This window comes from Topomyia yanbarensis, chromosome 3 (genome assembly GCF_030247195.1).
Source record: "Topomyia yanbarensis strain Yona2022 chromosome 3, ASM3024719v1, whole genome shotgun sequence".
In the NCBI taxonomy this organism is placed as follows: domain Eukaryota; kingdom Metazoa; phylum Arthropoda; class Insecta; order Diptera; family Culicidae; genus Topomyia; species Topomyia yanbarensis.
The window spans coordinates 343,234,452-343,260,347 of NC_080672.1; the positions used below are offsets into that span (position 1 = coordinate 343,234,452).

General features: G+C 36.8%; 1 protein-coding gene across 3 annotated transcripts in view; it reads left to right on the top strand.

Moving 5' to 3' along the window:
* Positions 1-2,417: 2,417 nt before the first annotated feature.
* Positions 2,418-25,896, top strand: part of LOC131689119 (melatonin receptor type 1B-A-like) — a 150,299-nt gene continuing 126,820 nt past the window's right edge. The window contains exons 1-2 of one of the 3 annotated variants that reach the window (XM_058973965.1): positions 2,418-2,684; positions 11,741-12,299. The gene's annotated coding sequence lies outside the window, so the exon portion shown is untranslated. The remainder of the gene's footprint in view (positions 2,685-11,740; positions 12,300-25,896) is intronic. The other 2 variants (XM_058973966.1, XM_058973967.1) reach the window with 2 other exon arrangements.

Consider the following 25,896-nt stretch of genomic DNA (forward strand, 5'->3'; position numbering starts at 1 on the left):
CGTATGCGTAACCGAAATGGTACCAACGAGTGTGTGCAATATTAACTTTCGCTATACGCTCATGTTCGACGCATTGGGCTCGCGAACAGTGGGCATGCGCTTTATTCCGCCAGGTCACCGTTATTTGGTTTCCCTTCTCTTTTCTTCTTCTCATTCTCAGAAGTACCCTCTTTCGTCTGTACTGTACACCATCAATGGTTCGATACTCCTTCAAGGCGACATAATACATCTCTGTCGTATAAGTCAACAAGCAGCAAACTTATAGCATGAACACCACACTCGCAACTCGGAGTGTTGCCGATCTGCAACTGAACCGTACTACGAAATTTACTGGAGGAATTCCCCACTGATCCGAGGAGGACCTTCCGGCGTCTCAGCTCACGATAATGGCTATCCGACGTCTGTAATCGACGTCGTTGATCTCCCGTTTGTCTTGAAGCAGCATGATTATACCATTTTTCTACCAGTCATCATTGTCCGCACTTATTTCCCTGTTTCTGATTCTTCTTCTAGTTCTAGTTATTTTCCGTCGGCCATGTTCACAATCTCAAAAGTAAATTTGATTGATTACATTGGATATTATGTATTTGAACTTTTTATGTGCCATCTTAGGGTGTGATTGTAACTAACTAAAGGCCTAACATTTTTTTTCAAATGAATTTTAAATCTATTTATAAATGTATCATAAATCATACACTCAAATGATGCTTATTTTTACGTTGTCATTGTCATGTACTGATGAGACTAAGTCGAAACGTTAATCCTAATTTATCAAGAGGGTCCAGTTCAACGCAAATGTTTAATACAGCATATGTTATAACACCCAGTAGGGTAAGGTGGGGCAAATCCGACCTAGTAAATGGTTTTGGCTGTAAAATGCTCATTTTACATCGGATCAAGTCATTTTATAATCTAATATAAAGGTTCGACTTCTGGGCAATTTTCTATGTATAACATTTTATTCGAATCTTGGTAAATTTTGTGGTACAAGCGTTTTACGAAAAAGCTCATTTTTGTTGTTTTCAAAAATGGTGGGGTAAACCCGACCGCTTATGTTTTTGGTTGATTTAGTAGAGATAATACCCAAATTTTATAGTTTTTCAATGCCAATTCAATGAATGTCATATTATTGAATTGTAGTATGAAGAAAATGGAATTCAATGTCAATCTTGGAATGTCAAAATCACAAGCAATAGCACGTAAAGATATTCCCATTTGAATCAGAGCAATTGCTCGACGAATACTATTTTCATCACGTTTTTGTGTTTTTGGTTTACAATAATGAACCATTGTGCAAAAAAATTATATATAATAATAATAATTAAAATATTTTTCAATTTGATAAATAAACATTTTCTTAGCAAAAAAGCGGTCGGATTTACCCCACTGTTTGGAGGTCGGAATTGCCCCACCGCGTCATTTTTCATTATGATGTAATCAAAAAAATATGAAAAAATGGACTAAATTCATCTATGCACTTTGTAAGACTTTAATCAAAGAATTTAAATCCACTTACATTTTTTATGCAATCACTTTAACAATCAGAAATATCCTGTAGTAAATGATGCACAAAATTCAAATAAAAAATTGTAAAAACACACTTTTTGTCGTTTGAGCATCTCAATGTAGACTAATAAAATGCTGTCATACCACCATTACGATTATTTTCGATGTTCTACACGACAACATTGATATTAGTTCGCGTAGTGCTTCCGACTTTCGATAACAGAGGGGAAGAAGGTTTACCCATCGGTCGGATTTGCCCCACCTTACCCTACACGTTTTGTGTCTTGTTGTAAGCGTTGTTATAAATTAGGACTTCTTGAATTTTATCTAATGTGTTGGGGACCATTCATAAATAACGTATCGCAAAAATTGTTCGAAATCGAGACCCCCTCCCCCGTGTAACAAATTTAAAAAAAAATCGGTAAGAACATGTTACGTAACGTTCTACCTTACTCCCCCTCCCCCATATGTCACAACATGTTACATATTGTCGTAATCCATCCCCATCTAAAAGTGATACATAATTTACTAATGGTCCCTTGTGATATTCAACACGTAATGTCAGTTTACATTCGTATATTTATGTGCAACGAAGCTGGCTTTTCCAGTGAGCGAGAATACAGAGTACAGACAAGTTTACCGTGTCTATTCAGCAAAAGCTTTGCATATCCTGTTTGTGAAAAGAAAGCTTTCGGGAGCGAAGAACCTAGCAGTGCTTTTACTCCCAACACCACGCGGCTCCTAGCGAGAAGCAACAAATAAAACTCACACAATCACAGGTAGCCATCATATGATTAGCGACGGAGAAAACATTCCTCTCTGACCCCCTTTACACACGGGAAGGACAACATCATGGCTTGCTAGGCGAGCGTTACAATTCTACATTATCAGTTCGTACTTTATCCTCTTTGGAAGTGGTCGAGATTTTCGGACTGTCATTACGGAATAGTAACACCCAGTTCTTCAGTTCCTTTGCTAATCATTTTCAAATTGGTCAGTGTTCAAAAGTAATCAATCTACAGTATTTTCGTGTGACGACGGATACCAAAGCAACACCATTGAATTCAGTGTTCTCGGATGTTAATAATACCGTCGCATGATTGAAAATAGTTTAGGCTAGTGGATTGTACTGGCGTCAGCGTACCTGCTGGAACCACCCACAACCTACGCAGGAAAAGGTATGCTTGGGGGTTTCTCAGTTTCTTTCTCTTGCACAATCTAAGGTGCAGCTCAGTATAATCACACGCACACACTACCGTTCGTTCCGGTATGGCCAGCGATGCCAACATTCTAGCATAAACTGGATTCTTCCAGATTTTCTTACACAATCTAGTTAAACATACAAATCTTTGAATTATGCAGTTTTTTAACAGATTAACCAGTTTAATCCAGTTTTTGTTGAAAGTTGACATTCGGTTGGAAATATGAGTTTTCTTTTTCTATTTTGCCCTACATTAAAACCCGCCCGTAGATATACCTACATAGGTATACGCTGCTCGGAATAGAATCCTCTCCACTTTCTCGTCAGAGTTATATTTATCGTGATAATAGCAGTATGTCATCCACAGTCGCGCGTTTTGTTTGGAATCGAAAAATGCAAAACATGACCAAATCGCTTCTCGACTGCCTTGTTTTATTAGGTTCATCTAGCATTAGGGGGTAATTTAAAAATTATTGAAATGCAGTTATCTTTGAAAATGGAATTTATAGATTTTCCTTAATTAATCGTTAGATAAATCTTTCATGAGGATTTGACAAGAAAAGTTGAAATGTTTTCAAGCTTCAACACTGAGGGGAAAATGTAATAGTTGTCTCGCACATAGAATCAGCCTGTTGATGAGAACCATGGTTATTTAAAAGGGGTGGAAATCGACTATTAAAGCAATTTTGATAGCCAAGATGATGACTTTTGCATCTTTTGAAAACTTTATGAAATAATTGGGTTCTTTTGAAAGGGGACGAAAGTAAATAGCCAAAGTCGGGTTTAAAGGCATTTTGAATGACTTCCGGTTATCATCCGTGAATGTATAGTGCTTGACAACTAATTCGAAGTAGTCGCTCTGATTATGTTCAAATTGGTATACAGTAAAAATGGTCAGCGATGGTCCGTTCTGAGCTGCGCCGCCGACCATATTCAAACGCGCGCCGACTCCATATTCGACCTAAATGTGTAGGTACTGAATGTAAGATCTCTGATATGTTCTTTGTGAAACAATCACCTTATTGAATATAACACGTTTGTGTGATACTGTTTATTCCCAGTCTTCGGAAGATATGGAAACAAAGGTTCTTTCGAACAGAGCGGCATTTCAATTCCTAGTTTGGACAAGCTAAACTCATTAAATAAGTCGGTAAGCGGTAAGCTGTATGTGTTAAGAGGTGGAGTTATGTGTGCTTGGAATATCGTTAATTTTTTCGAATCGTTTCTCGGATTTGACAAGAAATCCGATTTTTGTTGTTATATAGCATACACAATACAAGACAACTGACAATGCAATTATTAGCCAGGCCTTGGAAGTTAACTTACTCATGCCTTCGATTTTGACTGTTGCTGAACACTAAAAACAGAATCTCTTGCATAAAATGATCGATCCATTTTTGTAAGTGACGCTTTGATTTGGTCGAGCCCCTATTTTGCGCCAGTAAACTATGCTCATGACTTTTAACTATTAACCATGGTCTGGCAGTTCAGAGGGTAAGGCGTTGATTTCATAAGCAACCCGCGGTATGTTCGAGCCTCAGCCAGAAAGGATTCTTAGTAGTCAGTAGGATCCTTGCGCTAGTCAGGTAATTGTCCTGTTCATTGTTAAGACTCGGCTGCGAAGTTTTTCCGAAACGAAACAGAGAACTGAAGACTAGGGCTAGATCTAAGATCCTTTGCTTACGGAATACGTGGCCAAAATATTAAGTTCTGTGTATCATGCGATCAAAGTAGCCCATAAAACGACCAGACTCAAATCCAGACCGTTTTTCTTACTTCGTTTATTTGACATAGCTCATAGCGTAACTGAATGGGGTCGTAGGTTGTCCATGGTGTGGTTTCTGATTAAAGTAATGACACGTAGAAGTTTGTCTGTCATGGGTGCATAGTAGACTGCCCAGAAAAATAATGAATTTTTGAAAACTCAATCGGCCCACCCCTGAGTCGATTCCTAGTCCTACCAGGAGTACTTGCTCCAAATTTGAAGCAAATCGGACAAGTCTAGCTACCGGACCAACGTGCCGCAAGTTTGTATGGGATTTTTCGACAATTTACATGGAGAAAACCCTCTTGCTCACATTTTCGCCGCTAGGTGGCATTGTGTACATCAGATTATCACGAAAAGTAAAACTTAAGAAGATAATTTTATTTTCTACAACTTTGTTGAAGACTGCAAAGCGATCCGACTCCAATAGGAAAAGTTATTAAACTTTTAACGAAGTGATGTCTGAGTCAGTTTTGCATGGGGCCTAGCAGTGCATGGTAGTGTATCAGTACAAGGTTCTAACAGACTAAACATTTTTATGGAATAATTGTTAGATTTAGCTGAATAGTATGTTCGGAAGAATTGTAGTACATAATACGAGTTATGTTTTGGTTAGAAAATTGTAGTTCCACATCTGACCGCATAGATGGCGCCAACACTAACTTTTTAACGAAGAGAGATAGAAATTAGGTGTCTTCTACAAAGTTGTAGAACAAGAATATTGCAGTAATTCTTCCAAACATCTCGATATTCTATCTCTCTCCGTTGAAAAGTTAGTGTTGGCGCCATCTATGCGGTCACAGATTGAACTAAAATTTTCTAACCAAAACATAACTCGTATTATGTACTGCAATTCTTCCGAACATACTATTCAGCTAAATCTAACCATTAATCCACAAAAATGTTTAGTTTGTTAGAACCTAGTACTGATACACTATCATGCACTGTTAGGCCCCATGCAAAACTGACTCAGACATCACTTCGTTAAAAGTTTAATAACGTTTCCTATTGGAGTCGGATCTTTGCTTCCTTTGTTTCCTATTGGAGTCGAAGCTTTGCAGTCTTCAACAAAGTTGTAGATAATAAAATTATCTTCTAAAGTTTCACATTTGGTGATAATCTGATGTATACAGTGCCACCTAGCGGCGAAAATGTGAGCAAGAGGGTTTTCTCCATGTAAATTGTCGAAAAATCCCATACAAACTTCAAGCACGTTGGTCCGGTAGCTAGACTTGTTCGATTTGGCTCAAATTTGGATCAGACACTCCTGGTGGGACTAGGAATTGACTCAGGGGTGGGCCGATGGGGGTCATTTTTTTTCTGTCACTCTAGTGCATAGCGTGGTTTGTTTAGTAATATTTCCGTGAGCTCTGAGTTGTGTCGTCAAATAGCAGGCAAAGTGTCCTTCAAGTGTCAGATGTAACGGATTCTACTTCTTCGCATAGCGGCAAGCATTTTACAATTAGCTTAGGAGGGGTACGCGGTGATAGGTCATGTAACCTTACTTCTATATTGTCATTTATCATGTGAACGGGAACCTTAATTCCTACCCTGTCACCTTCGACAAGGTGTTTTAGATTGGTCTGTAGAACGAATCTTTCTGCTTGGCCTAACGTGTTAAATGTTTTTTTTTAATCTAAAGATTTATTTAAAATGGTTCAATGCGTTAGCATAACTGAGCCGTGGGTCTTTTAATTTTTTTACAATAAGTAAAAAAATGCTAATAATGTCGGTCTGCCAGATCTTATTGACGCAGTTTGCTGATCCTTTTCCTTGGCGGTGAAGCCGCTTGGGGGTCATTCAGTCTGCCTTCTGTTCACGATCAGAGGTTCTTATTTGTTTCTTGGTCGTTGTACCTGCATTATTGGTTATTTGAATCGTTTTTGGTTTATCTGATGGTGTCGGTGGCTGCTTGTTAGAGTTGGTTGTAGTAGATGAGTTTTGACTAGTTGCTTCGGCGCATGTTTTTCCGTAGTGGGCTGTATGGTTACTGAATTGGCATGTTGGGGTCTGCCCGGGATATGTGATTAGCGTTGTTTGCTTATAGGTCACACCATCCTTCGGTGATTTGCATTTGATAGTCATGTAAGAAGGTATTGGTTTAGTCACTCGCATCCTCACAATACGAACGCCGTTGGGGATGCCGGTGAAAAAATTTCTCCAGCTGTCATTCATAATAGATTCTACTTCTCCATTTTGCGACATGATTCGTTTGATGTAATCTTCCCTAGGGCGCGGGGCCAAATCATGGATACGCACGTCCACCATGTCGTTTTCCATATGCACGGGGATCTTGATTCTGGTGTTATTAAATTCGACCTCGTGTTGCATGTTGTTTGCAATGAAGTTTTTTGGCCTCTGCTAAGCTTCTAGACGTGATCAAAACACAGTTTTTTACGTGATGTAGCTGAATGTACGTAACTTCAGCGAGATTAAGCTCCATTTTCACTTTAACTAATTGTTCCACTTCCTGAACTATAACGTTGCCTATAATCGTAGATCAGTCCCATGTGGATATGGAATGCCATAGAACATGGGACTGACTTGCGATTATGGGTAGTGTGGGTCTAACATAAGAGTTTTATTAAAGTCGATCAAAATCGTGACACGGGCACTTTTGTTTCATTTGGCAAATCATTTCGCACCACAGCCGGGGGTAACGATACAATTTGTTTGTGCACTGATATAGAACAAAAGCTGGCTTGATTCACTGGTGCCTATAGCCTGCTATAGCGTAGCGATTTTTTTGCTTCTGCTTTGTGAGAGTTCAGAAGACAGACTGTGTTAAATGATATCAGTTTTGCTTTGCGCAGGTGATGGTACTGAAAAAAGGTGACTTCCGTTAGTATAAGCTTTATTCCACTACGAAAACTCCGTCATATAGAACAAGATTAGTTTAAATTTACTCAAATATAATTAATTCTCGGTTGATTTGTGTTATATTGAAAGCTGATGATACTGCTACGTCTTCAGTCCTTAGTTTAGTTTTGAATCACGCAGATACAACAGCCATGACAAGGTGTTAGCTAGAAGTCATTTCTACTTCCCGTTATCAAAATCGTACCAACGCCGCCGATAATGTCATGTTTTTTCAAATTTCTACCACAAATATCGATCCGCTAGTTTTCGCAAAACGCTTGCTCCACCATTAATACACAGTCCCAAATACTAATTTGCTTGTGTGTTATCCCTCAAGCTTACGAGCAATTATTCACTAATGGTTTATCCCTCGTATACTTGTGCATATGTCGCCATCATCGCAAAGGCGACTTCAGTCGCAACTAAAAATATGTTTAAAATGACCGTTAAAGCGGACGAAGCATTGCTTTCGAGTCTGTTAGTCTGTAAAATAATAGCAAATTATGATATTAATGGACATATTTCTACCAAAAACCTTCGCCTCAACTTCATTTCAAATGATAATTTGATGCAATATGGTAACAAAGAATTGTTACCTTAGATTTTAAAATAAATTTCCGTTAACTACATGTCGCCCGATTCCAAATTAACTACACCCATAAAAAAGCGCTCCACAGATTTGTAGAAAACGACTTCAATTACTAACCACCCTCTTATAAGAACATTAGTCTTGATTGATATCCCAAGTATTTCGTGATTATCAAATCTTTGATTTCAGAGCGGCCGAATTTCTCACTTTCCATGGTCTATCTAAATTCCACCTTTCATATGACACCCTTATTGGTGATAGTTTCAATTGTTTTGTGGTAGCGGGAAACCGCCATCTTGGTTTTCAAAATGGCGTCAATCATCGATTTACATCATCTACCGATTATCATCTTTCATTTGACACCCAGATCGATGCAGGTTATTACTGTTTTGTTGTAACCGGAATCCACTATCTTAGTTTTTAAAATGGCATCAATGGTCAAAACATTTAAAAAAATTAAACCACAAGACAGAATAAAAAAATACCTTTATCCTGTATGTTTTTTATTATCTTGTCCGGAATTGCTTTCATTTGAATGTGGTCCAATGAAATGGTTCACTTCTATAAGCTGAGACATTACTGATGTGAGTTTGGCTTTCAATTAAATCTAATCAGGTAAAACGCAAATGGCCATAACGTCGCTGTTGTGCTATCTTATGACAAACGCCATTTTGGGGTAAACTGAGTTAGATATGCCACATTACTTGTCAAAAAAATCTCTACAAAGTGGTGTTTTCAGAATTTTGACATTCTGCTTGGTTAATGAGATATAGCGAGAAACGTGCTCAATTGGCTCAAGTTATCTTGAAGTATAAGGTGTTTTTATGAGTAAAACTATCTGTGAAACACAATGGCAAAATCATTTTCAAAAGAAAAATACGCAAATTGTGAGAAAAATACAGTTTAAGTTTTCAACTGGAAATATAGCATATTTGACAACACTGTAACCAAAAATGACTATTTTTCTAGATTCCCTGACTCATTTCCTTCAAAATGCATCTCACCGGTTGTTTATAGACCAAATGGAGCCAAAGATATGAATAAAAGTTAATAATTGATGTTTTTTCTATGGAAAATTTTCCATGCACGATTATGACACGCCATACAAATTTTGTCACCAATACACGCTTATGACACGTGTGAGTGCGACTTTTGTTTACATTTATAGTAAAAACTCGCAACATAGACAACCGATCTTCGTAATATTTGATACAGATTAATACAGAATACATAGAAGCATTAATTGTCTTCTTTGAATTGTTTGTACCATTTATAGGTTTCAAGATATTCAATCTCAAACTTTAAAAATCGTTTTTCTCGAAATGTGCAAAATGGCGCTTGTCATAAGATAGCACAACAGCGACGATAAGCTGTTATTTAATTGACAATTGACGCTGAATATTAGCCATGGGATAGTTGAATTTGCAATGTACCAAATAATATACTGCAGTTGTGTTTGAAAAAATGCAACAAATTCTTTGACATTTTTGAGCTCACATTCGGCGGTAAAGATTTTGTTTGAACACCAATATTTGGCATGTTCGAATGTAAGATACTATGCTTTATCCAACTAATCTACAGTGGTAAAACTGTTCCAGCCAATTCGTTTGTCAATTCATTTCCAGTTATACCGAAAAGACCCGGTATAGATGGCATTTGAAATGCTAAGATCTTAGATTTGCGTTCGCCATGCGATTATTAATTTCGATCTTGGATCAGCCAAACTATGTGCGATTATGGGCAGCTTGACTGCCAGAGCAAAAATTTATTCTTTTAATCGCAAATCTCCAGTTGAAGTGTCGATTCTAAGACACACAGAATCGCGAAGATTCCTGCTTGGAATAGGTACAGTATCTACTAAGCGAATGGTATTGTTTTAATCTCATTTCCCGACAGTGCCGTCAGCGTAACAAATTATGTATCCTTTAAATAGTTTTAAAAGGAAAACTACCTATGAGTATAAGATCACTGGGAGAAAGTATATACTCATCCCAAGTAACCATATGGAGACACAACCTTATGTGGTTGCACGATCCATTGGGTTACTGTTCCAGAGCCCAGTAACCTTAAGACGATATGCACAAGACAGAGCTTCTTGTTTCAGAAACACATTTAGTGGTTTTATGTTCAAGAGTGCCTAGTTCTAGAGTTCTAGAGCAGCAGTAATTGTCGTCGAGATCGCACCAGTCATTCCCATCGAGACCATCCTCTGAAGATGGTTTAACTTTGATCGGATTATCACAACTTCTCCTTTCTACCACCAAAACAAAGCCAGCATTGGTCTAACGATTGTTGTGTAGATACACTGAATGTAATTTGCTTTGAATCCTCAAGACTTACCGAAAGTACGTCTTCATTGGCCGAAAGCCATGCAAGCTTTCTTGATTCTCAAAATCGATGTGAGCGGTACAATTAAGTTTTGAGTCAATAATTAGCCCAACGTACTTAACTTGATCTGTGACAATAATTTCTCAGTCAAAGAACTGCAACGGAGCTCCGGTTGTAATCTTTCGTTGTGTGAAGTGCACAGATTAACTGATAATCTAACATGAAGACACCAAAACCAATGTGTTGCTCAACAACACATAAGGCTTGCTACATCAAATCCAAAAATATGTTAATGCAAATCTCGATGATCATTATATGATAATCATCGGCGAAACCATATTTCGGAAACGCAAGCTTTTTGTCAACAGCCCATCGGTGGCAAGGTTCCGTAGAAGTGGTGACAGCACACCACCTTGAAGATATCCACAGACATTCAGGTTCTTTATCAATACTTGTGTAAATGATGAGCACATATGTCGATTGCTAAGCATTGCGTGTATCAAGTTCGTGATATATGAAGCTACTCCATGATCTCGTGCTGCTTCCGAAATTTATTCAAAAGGCATGTTGTCAAAAGTCTCTGCAATGTCAAGAAAAACCCGTACATTTGATTGCTTATGCGGAAAAGCTTTCTCCAATATTGTAGGCAACATTATGTACCAGGGTGATAGCAGATTTCCCCGGCAGATATGAATGTTGCATTGCATGAAGCGGGTTCTCGTCTAAACTAATATCCCGAATGTAGTGGTTGATTACACGTTCCACCCATTTGAGAATGAAGGAGGCCAGTCTGATCGGTCTAAAGCTCTTGGCCTCCTCATAGGTAATGGGGTCATCTTTGGGAACGAATTTTACAATTATTTTACCGCTACACCAATGGATTTTTTTCAAAATATACTTAAAGTATTCATGTACTCTTTGAAGTAGTATTGAAATTATTTCATCTTTTTTCGGAGACGTATACGGAGCAAAACTTTCAATCGTCCGTTTGATTGATTCGGTTTTTCACAATTCTACACACAAATACCCAAGAATCATAACTACCTGAAAAGAACTCAGGGGCCGTAATCGGTGATGGATTCGTACATTCTGAAAAGTGTATGTCAGAAAGACAGTTGAGTACTTCATCTTTGTCAGACGTCAGACCATTAGCAATGCTGATCGAACTGACACTGACAGTAACATATCCAATCTACTAGCCTCGTTGAGATATTACATTTGAAATTCTTCAAGGTTCATCTTAAATTATCTTTTTACTGATACCTACAGTATAAAGATGATTTTAGCTTATAGACCTATTTGAAATAATACCGCACATGTCCTTTAAAATCTCCCTTTGCTAACCCTATCGTGATCCTCCGGTTAGAACCAGTCATTAAACAGGACACTTTCTCTCTCCGATATTTCTCTCAACTTTCACCCATATGTATCTCATTCTCTCTTTACTTGCAATCTTGCTACTGTTTTCGACTGGTGGTCACACCAAGTTCAGACTGCCAAGCAACAGGATGTGCATCGGTTTCGAGCGTCCCACTACAGGAACGATTCAAGGCACCATCGTAGTGTGATGATAGATCCTGATCAGGAAACTGTTATCAGTTTATTGCAAATTCAATTGTACACAGCTGTAGGGTAAATAATTGGAAAGAAGTATATATACATACACAGTGATTCCACGTGTGTTGGTAGTAGCAGATAGCCCCAGGAAGCCAGCGAAAGCATCGACGTGTTAACAACATCCGTGCCGATGAGGATGGACCAATGGACCATGTGTTGCTAGCAAGTGCTTTTTCTTTCCACATTGGTCTGGCAGTCCAACACGCTTGACTTCCGGAAGGATAGAATCCAATTACGAGTCTCGGCGTCAAAACTGGATAGTGGTGTGGTGTGTGGTGCTGAGACGATTATGTTATTTCATGTTCTCGAAGTGAAATGGTACGAAGTTTGTGAATCACAGTGAATATTCACCGTAATCCATCGCCTAGGGAGGAATGACGATGCTGTGATAAGGCTGTTCGAGGTAATTTCCGATTGAGTGCAGAAAGTGGTAGGTGAGTTTAACAACAACCATTACCATCAAACACCGACCTAACCTGATCTTTATTTGAATTTACTGTGCTACTACCTCAGGCGGTACCGAAATAACCACTTATCCTGACATTGCTAGGGGCTTGTAGGGTTGCATGACAAAACATAATTTATAACCGTATTGTTTCACTTGGTGGTAGTAAAGTATTCCATCATTGGGTGTTTACCGCGTGCACTCCCCTGACTACGGGTGATCAGCTGGCGAGGTGTGTATGGAGGGCACTGACCAGGATACATACAGGGTGTTTTAGAATAAATGCCACCAACTGTTATTTTCATTGGTTTTATGGAAAAATAAAAGCAATTCATTTTTAAATGGGTCGTTTTGACAGTTCATTACCTAAAATATTTAGCGATTGCTTTTGAATTTATTTATCAGCATTGAGCGAGAGCTCATTGCCTTTGGCACTCTGAAACTGTTCTAAGGTACTAGAAGAGTTAAAATTTTACACAATTCTGGTGCCAAACGGAAAGTAATGACAAAGTGAGGGTAATAAAACGAGCGCTGAAATGCTCGCTGCGACCGCTTTGAAAATAGATTGCGTAAAGTTACTGTCCAAAAAGGCAAAAGATTTGAACCAAATTATTGTGAATTGTTTCTATAACAAGTTACCTTTCGAATGGAAATGGTGACTTCGGTAGATTAGTTTCGCTACTATTCGTGACATCTGTTCTGAAACACCCTGTACCGTGTGTTAATAGGCAGAACTAAGGTGTGTTGATGGGAAACTTTGCCTGCTACGATATAAAATATGAATGATGCCTCATGTGGCAATCGGCTTGTTAGTTGGTTGATAACATTGTTCGAAGAAGCCAGAAATTTTTGTCAGCGTGTTTAGTGTGTAGAAAAATCCAGAAATGTTATCACTTTCATGCGCTTATTCGCGTTCAAAAGCGAATTAACCGTTTTTGCCTTTTTCATATAAACAGATTATGCAATCACTCTAAAAATCGTCAACCAAATCTCGGCCCGGAGGGCCGAATGTCATATACCATTCCACTCAGTTCGTCGAGATCGGCAAATGTCTGTGTGTGTATGTACGTATGTGTTTTATCTGTGTATGTGGAAAAAAATGTCACCTCTGTTTCTCAGAGATGGCTGGACCGATTTGCACAAACTTAATCTCAAATGAAAGGTTGCTATTGATTTTTTATTGATTGGACTTCTGGTTCCAGAGTTACGGGTTGAAGAGTGCAGTGACATAGAAGATTCCCATATAAACTGAAATAAAAATTCTCAAGAGAAAATTTCAAAATCGAATTTGTTTTACATTTCTTATAAAAGAAATGTATAGAATTCGATTTTTTTCCGAGGGCCGAGTCTTATATACTAATCGACTCAGCTCGACGATTTGGGACAATGTCTGTGTGTGTGTGTAACGGACAAATTCTCATTCGTGTTTCTCAGCAATGGCTGAACCGATCTTATCCAAACCAATTTTAAATGAAAGAACTAAAAAACAGTATGAACGCTATTAATTTGTTTTTGATTCTGATGTTTAGTTTCCAAGATATGAATGTTTGAATGCGCAAAAATGGCGTTTTTTGCAGTTTTTTTTAAATTATCTGAAATTGACAATATAGATTAACAATTTATATGTTTTTAGATAGCTTTAACGAACACCTTTCGAACAAGCTATAGATTGTTGAAATCGGACTATTATCAAAAGAGATATTTAACATTAAATGCGGACGAAATATTTTTATCATTTCCCATTGCCAGAAATATGACCAAAAACATGTAATCTATTATTAACGCCAAAACGGCTTATTTTAGGTCAATAATATCTTCGGAGAATTTAATGGAGGTTATATACCCTTTCTTTTGGTGTTGTGCTTTTGCTGATTAATCCCCCTATGAGTGAGATATTTTCACAAATTTTCTTGGAAGTGATTATATCGAAATGATGTCTTCAACAAATTTCTAGCTCTTACTTTTGCGAATAACTTTACTGAAGACTTCAAATAACTATTTTGAATACTTTAAAAGTTATGGCTTGTTGTTTGTTGATTACTCTTTGTCGCCTATTTATTGTTCAATATAGTAATAATCCATTGAAATAAGCTAAACATTATTTCGATAAAACGATTTTTGTATTTCATTTTACTATCTACAACCGCTAGAAATAATCACCGAACACTTCCAAGTTGGAAGGAACTTGATAACTTATCAGTACAAAAATGTTCATTTGTGCGAACCTTCTGACTGCAATTTTCCTAACTTATAACCATCGGATCGATCTGAAACATATCGGAAAATGAAAAGCGAAATAAATAACTCCAAGCAACGGCGTAGCCAAGAGAAGGTTTTGGGGTTTAACACCATACAAACCCCCCCCCCCCCCACCACACCCAAAAAAAATATTGGATTGAAGTTGAAAATGTATTGATGCAGACTGATTTAATTCAATATTACAATAACAATTATCTGATCAGTAGATTGATAACCTGTTGTTATAAACATCATGAGGACTTTTGATAAATTGTCGGAATGGGGTCCTGATATGTAACTGATCTATTGGTCTTGATTTCACAGTTGTCTAATTGCATCAATATCAAATTCCTGCCTGAAAACATTCCAATAGAAAATTCCAGAGTTCTGTAATCAATCATAATCCTCAGATTTATTTTCAAATTGGTCTCGTTTTTGTAGAGATGGGTGTTTATTTAATAGGCAGCGAAGTTAAAATTGATTTAATGTCTATGAAACATAGAACTGCTCACCAAAAATATGCATAACTTACAACATTTGCTAAAACTGTTTTTGCCTTTCTCATTCACTCTAAAATTCGTCAATCTAATCCCGACCTGGAGGGCCGAGTGTCATATGCCAATCGACTGAGTTCGTCGAGATCGAAAAATGTCTGTGTGTGTATGTGTGTATGTGGAAAAAAATGTGACCTCTGTTTCTCAGAGATGGCTGGACCGAATTGCACAAAGTTAGTCTCAAATGAAAGGTACAACCTTCCCATCGGCTGCTATTGAATTTTTTATTGATTGGACTTCCGGTTCCAGAGTTACGAGTTGAAAAGTGCAATCACACAACAAATTCTCATATAAACTGAAATGAAAAATTTTCAAAATCAAATTTGTATTTTTGATGCCAAATGACTTTAAAATGCATGAAACATTGAGATGTTTGACAAAAATTGACTTCTTTGGACTTTGGTACATTTTTGCTATTCTCATATGCAATCACTTCAAAAATCGTTAATCATACCGGCCCGGATGGAGTATGCAGTGAGGGGTTGCTACTTTAAAATTAAAACTAGTTTAAAATTTCTTAACAAGTTGAAAATTTTCGGCATGACCTGGACCTCCCGGATCTTTCTCCATGATCCGCCGCAGGTTTCAAGCGATGTTTCAGTATCACATAGTATCTCAAGATCGTGGCTGTCGATCCGTTGCATGTATGTGCAAATCGTACTGAACATGTAATATTCATTTCCACTATTGTATTGAACATAACCAGCCATGGAAGCGTAGTCTGGACAAATGAGGAAAGCACAATTGCACCACTAGGTGGATTAAAACAGGTTTTTATTTTGGGAATGCGTCGAGTTGAGACGAAAACGTAATATGATTAATAACAAGGATAACACTTTCCGAATGTAGAGAGAAATTTATGAAAAATGACGATTTCCATTCGACTCTAGCAGGTCCTGATCGATTTTGATGAGAATTTGATTTTTGTTGTATGACCAATTATATGTATAGGTCAAATGTTCAAAAACAGTAATTTAAGGTCAAGATAGCATCATTTTGAAACCGCCAATTTCGGAGGTTTAGTATCTTCGATGAGTTTTACAAACGTTAAACAGCGCATCATTTGATAAAATAATTTTGACGGTATATCGTCCAAGAAGTATTTATCGTGAATTTTCTCAGGTTAATATTCATGACTATAATAAAGTCTCAACAAATTCGCTAAAGACACGAACTCTGTTACTATTTTCTGAAAAATTGATTCTGCATAATTTTAAAACATAAAAAATTACGGTTTCGGACATATGCCGTTTGGACAGTATGATCGATTTTCACCAAACCGAATTTCTGGCTATGCCGCTGATTTCAAGTAAGTAGAAACAAAGTCGTTCTACACTCGTTCAAAAGAAACTTCTTCGAATGCTGAATATCTATTACAACACATTGAAACCCCGATTTTATCAGCCAAATATGAACATATGTTTTATGGGCTCTAGCAGACGAACAAGACTGAATTCGAGTAAATCCTTTCTTGAGCATGTTTTCCTTATCATGAAGATGGAAATATGCAAAAATGAAAGGATCATCATAATTAGAAATAGTTATCAGACTACATCAAGGGACGAGAAGAATATTTTTACAGCTTCAGTTTATTATAAAGAAAAAAATTGCCCGATTTAGTCAATGTCCCCATTTTGTCAGCCTAAAATACACCATGAGACTGATAAAAATGGGTCTTTATTGCATGTATTATTCACTGTGTTTCACATTTCATTTTTGGAGATTTTTTTATTGCATCGAAATACAACAATTTTTAGGTAGCTTTCAAGGGGTTATTTTATAGACTTTGGCGAACCTATTCCAATTCGTATACCAATTAATTGGTATACTTAAGGGTTTATATGTTATAGATAGCGAAAATACTAAAATTTTCAGCTTTTTTCCTACACAATATTGAGTAAAGCCATGTCAAGTGATCCTCGAATTTTTCGCAAAATCACCGATATTCATGAGGTATATTTTATTGTATAGGGATTATGGTGATTAGCTTTTGTTATAAATATTTCGTTAAAATTCCTTTTTTTCTTTAAGATATTAACCCTTAAACTTTAATGCATGATAAAATTGTAAATTTTATATCTCAAAAACTACTGAAGATAATTCAATGAATTTTTGCACACTTATGGAATGATATTTGCACTATCTTATAAAAATATTTTTACTTTATAATTGTGTGAATAACGGTACTTTGCATCTATTTAAAATTTTCAATTGTATTTTTTCTTGTGTTCTTCACGCTAAAAATTTTCAAAACGTATGTCAAATTATGCGGCAATCTTTCACCTTCAATAATCTGTATTGATATTTTTTCATTTTTGTTCCTATCGAGAGTTATGGAGGATTTTGTAACAGTGCGCTCTTTCAACGCACGACCCACTTTGATGCAGCCCGCGAGAACGTTCATATTGGCAACGCCGCACGTCGCTACGTCAGAATGCACATCGCGTGGGAAGTGCGCATCGCATGACTAACAGAAACCACATCTCTCGATTAGCGCAAAAGGGCAAACTTTTCAATACGGATTATCGAAGGTGATTTTTTTCTGGATATTTTGAGATGCGTTAAATTTTTTTGACCAAAGTGCACAACAAAAATTATAGTTGTTTAATATATTTTTTATTATTACAATTTAACGCTACTAACAACTAATATCTTTAAAAACACTTTTGTTAGTCAAAATACATCTACGTTATATCCTAATTCATTATTAGTCTACAACATTAATATATGAAAATGAAAATTTTATGACAACAGCATTTTATTTCACGTTTTTATTTTCACCAAGTGATATTACCTTTAAACAACGATGTGTCTTTTGAAAAAAGTTTACATAAAATCCGTTGTTCAATCGCATCGATGTTGGGGTTTTTTATTACTATTGCTTCTGTTAATTCTGTTAATTAGTGGTTCTCCAAGTTCTGGTAAGATATTATTTATTTTTGTCAAATTTCAATTTATCATCAACGATCTTTATTTCAAAATCATCGTTACAGTTTTCCGCATGTACCTGTTGACAGTGTTGAGTCATCTAATATTCCAGTTCCATTACTTCGGCAAACACTATAAGAAGAAAAATTAAACGTGTAAATTTTCCTATATTTTAAACGCGTTATAGAGGATCCCATCACTATAAACATAGGATGTAAAATTGAAAATTTAACGAAAATTTTTTTTTCATGTCCATATTTATTTTCGTTGTATTTTTTCCGCCCATTACGACATATGCTATACATGTGTTGACCAATATAATTTATAAATTTATCACTCCACATGGATGCCATATAAACAAGATACGACGAACATATTCATGAAATTTTTTTAACGGAATACATCATTCGTGTGATCAACCCATATTTATAACATAAAACAATCGAATTTTTTTGAGCAATATAGCATTTCGTCGAGTTGTCTCTATATGGGAAACACCCAAGTGCGATCGAAACAAAAACAAACGTCAAAACGTTTTCTCACTCGAACTGATGCAAATTAAATGAGCGCGGAATTTACCGCACGACCCGATGGCGCATGGCTGAAAAGTCGCTATGTGGATTTAAGAAAAGTTTCGCAATATACCGTGCTACCTCTCAGACAGAACCAACTGAAAATAAAACGTGGTGAAGTATGTCAATTTGCGAAAAATATGTCAACGTAGGTTAAAACATGCCCACTGCTCAACTTTGCTCATCGGCTGGCAACATCCGAGCGCGCTTGTCCGAAGTATTGAGTGACAGAAAATTAAATTTCTCCTGAACAATACAATAACGCTAAAGAGCATGCAAATTACTCAGAAAACATCACTTTCAATTGTCCATAAAGAAAGGCTTGCCTTTTTGCTTTAATCTCAGAGATGTCAATTTTGAACATGAGATACGCTCCTTCAAAGCGATGCGCATTAGGACGTTGCGACGTGCGGCGTTGCCAATATGTACGTTCTCGCGTGTTGCATCAAAGTGGGCCGTGCGTTGGAAGAGCGCACTGTTACAAAAACCTCCATAACTCTCGATAGGAACAAAAATGAAAAATTATCAATACAGATTATTGAAGGTGAAAGATTGCCGCATAATTTGATATACGTTTTGAAAATTTTTAGCGTGAAGAACACAAGAAAAAATACAATTGAAAATTTTAAATAGATGCAAAGTACCGTTATTCACACAATTATAAAGTAAAAATATTTTTATAAGATAGTGCAAATATCATTCCATAAGTGTGCAAAAATTCATTGAATTATCTTCAGTAGTTTTTGAGATATAAAATTTATAATTTTATCATGCATTAAAGTTTAAGGGTTAATATCTTAAAGAAAAAAAGGAATTTTAACGAAATATTTATACCAAAAGCTAATCACCATAATCCCTATACAATAAAATATATTTCATGAAGATCGGTGATTTTGCGAAAAATTCGAGGATCACTTGACATGGCTTTACTCTATTACGAAAGCTTATTAAAACATTTTTCCTAATAAGTTTGTGAAAATTATAAACTATTTGAAATTTTTTAATAGTTTAACTTTTTATTTAACCGTGATTTTTTAATAAATAGTGACCATCGCTTCACAACGTAGTCTATTTTTCATGGCTTGCGGTGAGCACGATCTCTCGAATTACTGGACTGAAAATTATCGAATAGAAATTAATTTTTAGTATTCTTTACAGACTCGCTGGTGCCCTAAGACGATTTCGCTAGATTTTCAGAGCACCGTGCACCCAGTGCATTAAAGCAAGTGACGGAAGGTTATCGAAAAGTTTCGTGAAAATGAAAATTCCAGTAATGATGATGATTTTCCCAAACGGTTCGTTTTCGTGAGGTTTTTATTTTTTCTTTGGCATTAGGATTAGCGATAATAATTCAAATCAATACTGGGAAGTCACCTTTAGAAAAAGTCGATGTCGAAGTAAAATTTGAAACTATTCACGCATGCACTTTAGAGATAGCGTGATATCAGCAGCTGCGATTTCATTTCAACGCATTTTGTGAAAAGGGCGATACTTACAAATGTAAACATAGGGCTTTTTTCATACATGCGAATGAGAGCTTTGAAACGCAAAAAATTAACCTAAAAATTTTGATTCTACGATATTGCTTTCTTAAACTACAGCAAAAAATACAACGGGCGAAATTGTATTTTTGTTTGTTTATTGAAAGTTTCGCCCTCCACGCTCCATGCAAACAAACATGGCGATACTTTTTTTGCTAGCAGTTTAGAGGCGAAACTGTTATTTTCGTATTTTTTTAGGATTATCAAGCTGATACCAGCTGTAAATAGTAACAATTGACAAAACACGGACCAAATTCGTGGTGTAGAACGGTACCTATTGTAAAAAAACGTAAGGGCGATACTTCAATGCTGATAGGTGGGACCGAAAAAGTAAACAATCGCCAAAGGGCCGATACTATCATTTTGTCAATTTCAATAGCAAAAAAAATTTTAATTTAATAATTTCAAATACTTTATGAAGTTTTGGGTTTCGATCACTGAATCATGCAATCTAGGATGTAAAAAATACAATAGTTCTTAAATAGGAAATAAAACCAAGTCTGGAAATATTCACTGTTGATTTTCTTTGAATGGTATCACTGCTAGTATCGCCCTTTTCAAGAAAAAGCGTTGTTTCCTTAGTTCTCAGTCGCGTTGGAAATTTGAGTAAAATATAAACTTCAAATCGATTCAAAAAAAATTTCGATTTTTCTGGCTCAGTACAATATATAATCCCTTTAGGAAAATTCAGTTTTCCCACCACAATATTGATATTTTATTAACAGAGCATTAACAATAATTCGTTTGTATGTCTATTTTATGGGCCATTTTTTCGCTTTCCCATTGATTTGGTTTGAGATTTCTAGCACTGATGTTGTCCTATGCTGATTTGAGCGATTATCTGAGTCCTGCCAAAACATCGCAAAGCATCAAGTTCTAAATGTTTTCAAACGATATAATATCCGAAGTGTAATAAGAGTTATAAGAAATGTCTCATCACACTGTTAGGTGGATTAAAAACGTTTTTTGATGCCAAATGAGCTAGATCTAACCATTATCTCACAAAAAATGTATAGTTGGTGGGAATCGAGTACCGATGTACAACATTGCACTGCTAGGCCCCATGCAAAACTGACTCAGACATCACTTCGTTCGGCGAAATGCGCGTTAGTGGATTTTCTCCATGTAAATTGTTGAAAAATCTCATTAAATCTTCAAGTAAGTTGGTCCGGTAGCTAGACTTGTCCGATTTGCGTCAAATTTGGAGGAAGTATTCCTGGTAAGAATAGGAATCGACTCAGGGTTGGGCCGATGGGGGTCATTTTTTTCTTGACACTACTCTTCTCGTTACACCTCCCTATTGTTACTTTCTTTGTGAAAAGCGGTTCAATCTACATCGAATAACCGACGTGACATTAATTCTGATTTCTGCATAGGCCCCGGAACTTCCGAAATTTTCGATAGTGGATAATAACTTCAAAGAATCTTGAATTGGCTATCAGTGATCTAGATTTACGAAGCGAAGTAATTTGATGTCCAATTTTAACCTGTGAGTATTACGATTGTAACGGTTTATATGGGGAATTTATGTGTGGCTGTACTATCCAGAACCAAAAGTAAGATCTGAATAAAATTCAATATCAGTTGATCGAAGTGTCATATCTTTCATTTGAAATCAAGTTTGTGCACATCAGTATATAATTCGTTGAAAAATTGATGAAACGTTATCTAAGGAGTTTGGCTAGTTCTCCGGGGGTATCAAGAACCGTCATAGGCGGCCAATGTGGTCAAAGCTACTTCGATTGGTCATTAGTGATCTAATCCTGCAAATCGAAGTAATTTTAGATACATTTTAATATGTATTGCATCATTTGGTGCCACCATGATACCAGTTTATACGGGAATTTGCAGTTTGGCCGCACTCTTCAACCCGTACCTTCGAAACCAGAACTCCAATCCAAATGAAATTCAATAACGACCTATGGCGATGATACACCTTTGATTTGGATATAAATTTATCTTTGTATTTGTATTTAAAATTTGTGTTCATCTGACACCAAGTCTTAATGAACTAAACTAAAAATAATTAACCTAATGTAACAGCAAACGGTGACGAAATTGTGATGAATTATAATTGAGGTCAAAGTGCTCGGCAAGCTCGTTGAAGCGACGAACCATCGCTAAAATCGGACTATTAGCAGCGTAGTTAGTGTTACGCATTTCGATGTGTAGCAATGTCCGAGGGCGAAGAACACGGGTTGGGGCGTAGAGGTTGATTTGTCCGAGGAGATCGGGAACATCATACTCAGCCAACAGAAGCTTTGATATGAAAATGGCCTGAGTAGCGTGTCTACGTTCTTGCAAAGTATGTAGTCCTAATAGTCTGCAACGGTTCTCATATGGTGGCAGGTTCATCAGATCGTTCGAAAGCAATTGACGTAAGGCGTATCGTATAAATTTGCGCTGGTAGCTTCAATCCTTTCACTCTACGTTGCATGATAAGGGCACCAGACGATGTTTGCAAATTCCAACTGCGAGCGCACCAGTGAGCAATATAAAGGGGGGTGGGCGTAGCGTATTGGTAAATCGATTGCCTTGTACGCAGCGCACCTGGGTTCGAGTCCCGACCCCGCACATACACTGAAAGCCATTCGATGAAGAAAATAACAAAACAAATTTTTGTTTTCCTAATTAGTTGATTTCAACAGAAAAATGAATAACGTAACTAAATTTTCTCTTAATTTTGAGAGATTCTCAAATAATAGTTATTGAAAATTATTATTGATTTTGATTCAAGACGCACATCATACGAAATGACAGCAAGTAGCTAAGATGCACACCTTACTGAAATACATCAAGGTAGCGACAACTATGTTCATACACGCTGGGCATAACGGTTAAGCACGTAGGTAGTTGTCTCAGCTTGGAAAGCTTGTTTTACCCTGCACGCAACTACCTGAACCAGTACACAAAAAAAAACAGAAATTCAACTGACCTCATTTTGGTTTTACCTAGTTTTTCTTTAAAAACATTTCAATAAAGGGATGATTTTTATTGACATTTTTTTCAATACATGTGCACTGAAAATTGAAAGTATTGTCGAAAATTGTCAAAATCATTCTATTTCGGATTTAGTCGATTATATAGTAACATTTCAATTAATAACCAATGTAATATGTAATATGATAATTATTTTTCATCGTTTGAGATTCCAAACTAGATGTGGAATAAGTATGAAGTTTTTTTTGTAGTGCTGGATAGTGTTTGTGACTAAATAGAAAAAAATATACCTTTATTCTAAAATTCAAATCAATCAATTTCCAACAATCCTTAAATACCTTTGGCTATTTCGTCTCATTTAAGATTGCAGTTTATAAAAAGATAACATTATGAGAAACATAACTCTGTATTATATTTACGTGTGAATTACTGAAATACGGAATTTTTCAACAATTTAATTCCATACCTTTCATCCGTCGGTCGGTGAAACAAAACGTTTGAAATATCCTATGTTGTATTTTACGATGAAGCAGTTTAATTCAACAATGAGATTAGTTGAATTCTAGTCGTTTGTGTCTTGGCTGAAAAGGTAGTGTAACGGCATATGTAATTGTGTCTGGACTAAAACAAGCGTTAGAAGCTGAGACAAGCGTTTCAAGCTTTAGGTCATGTAGCTTTTCAAGTTTTGTGCTTCAGCTTTTTAAGTTTTGTGCTAGGATGAAACGTTCGTGTCCAGACTGAAACTGACAGCATCAAACCAACAATGTTGGATTATTGTTTTCAACAAAAATTTAGTTCGCCCAAATATTAACTAGACGAAACCAAAAACTCAACTAATTTTTTAGTTGAAATTGTGATGAATCGGTTTTCCGTGTAGGGTTAGAATTTTTTCATAAGAGACTTTTCTAACCCGAAGAGGCGAATGACCTTAAGGTTAAAACCTCTATAATCGAAATTAAAAAAAAAGCAATATAAATATAAGCCTTGAAACACAGTGGATACCGGAATTCGCTGGAAATTTTGAACATAAAACCTATCAGTCGATTTGCTTTGTCGATAGTCGCTGACAGGTGATTGGTGTAAGTTAGCCTTTCATCGAGAATAACACCTAGATCTTTTACGTGGTCAACGCGGTGCAGCTGAGTTCCAGCAATGTTGTAGTTGAAATTAAGCATGTATCTTGTACGATGAAAAATGATGACAAAACATTTCGTTTCATGTTTCTTTGACATCAATTGTAAAATGTATCAATTAGACACTGTAACTCACGGCAATCGGCTTCATCCCTTATCACAAGAAATATCTTCAAGTCATCTGCGAAAAACAGTTTCCCTCCACGCATTAGAACGAAGACCGCATCATTCACGAACAATGAAAATAGTATTGGACCTAGTGTACTACCTTAACCGTTGTGCGTCCGACGCGGTACCCGGGTACCTTTTTAAGTTTCAATAAATTAAATTCCTATGTTTTATCCATAGCTGAAAATTGAAATTTTGTGACATCTTAGAATTTCACTAAGTCAAGCTTTTGGGTTAATAATATTGTTGATATAGTAAGGGTGGGAGTGAAGAGGGGCTCCTGAATTTTTTTACTACGTAACAGGCTGACGTGGGTACCCGGGTACCCACAAAACTAAAATGCCCATAACTAAGGTAATATTCAACCGATTTCGATACTTTTGGCCGGAGTCCAAAAGTGGATTCAGGAACTCATCCACTTTTGGACTTGGTAAAAATGAAACGGGTTACTTCATTCGGTTCCCGGGAATCCGGGTGCTGGGGTACTATTTACGAACTTCAATGGAATTTTAGCAATATGGGTATCAAAATTCTTGGAATTGCATCAGTAGGCTGTATCTCGTGGTTTTGGAACCACTTGGTGGTCTGACCCCGAAACGGACATTCCGGAGCAGGTTCCCGTGGGCCGTGAGTGGCCATTCCATTCCAATTCCATTTTTGCCATAGGGTCCCGTAACAATAAAAAACAGACTTCCTAGACAATTTGAAGAGTTTTGATACTCGTATTGCTAGGACATTATTAAAATTTACAAATCATATCCTAGTAGTGGAACATTACTCCGGAAAATCCGGATTACCAAAAACCAGATCCATTATTCCGGTTCTATTGTACAGAATCAAAAAGTGGACGCGTTCCTGAATCCAAAATATCTAAAAGTGTCCAAATCGGTTAAAGGAAGCCATAGTTATGAGCATTTCAATTTGTGGGTACTCGGGTACCCTCGTTGGCCTGTTAAGGGTGTTCTTTTTTGTTGGACACATAACTGTTAAGGAACTCCGGAATTATTACAAAAGGATTCAGACACATTGTTAGCAATTTGCACGACGACCTCGCGGTGTGCAAGGTAGGATCGAAGCCAGTGGCAGAATCTCGAGGTACATCCTAGTTTAGCAGTTTAGCTAGCAGTATCTCATGATTAACTGTGTCGAAAGCGTCCTTAAGATCTGTGTTGACCGTGTCCACCTTGTGTTTCCTGGATATGTTTTCTATGCAAAACGATGTGAAGCTAACTAAATTCGTCTCAATCGATCGAACTGGGAAATATCCGTGCTGACAAGTGCATATGTAATGTTTACTAGCAAAAAAGCACCTCGTTGATAAGCGATTCGAAGATTTTTGACTCGACTCTCAGCGAAGTGATACCCCGGTTGTTCACGATGTTGCTTTTGTCATTTTTCTTGTGAACCGGAAACATAACTGAATACTTCCAATCATCGGGAAACTTTTGCTGCTAAAGCGACACATTGAAAAGGTGTGTCAGTGGGATCGCCAAAATATCGGAACATTTTTTT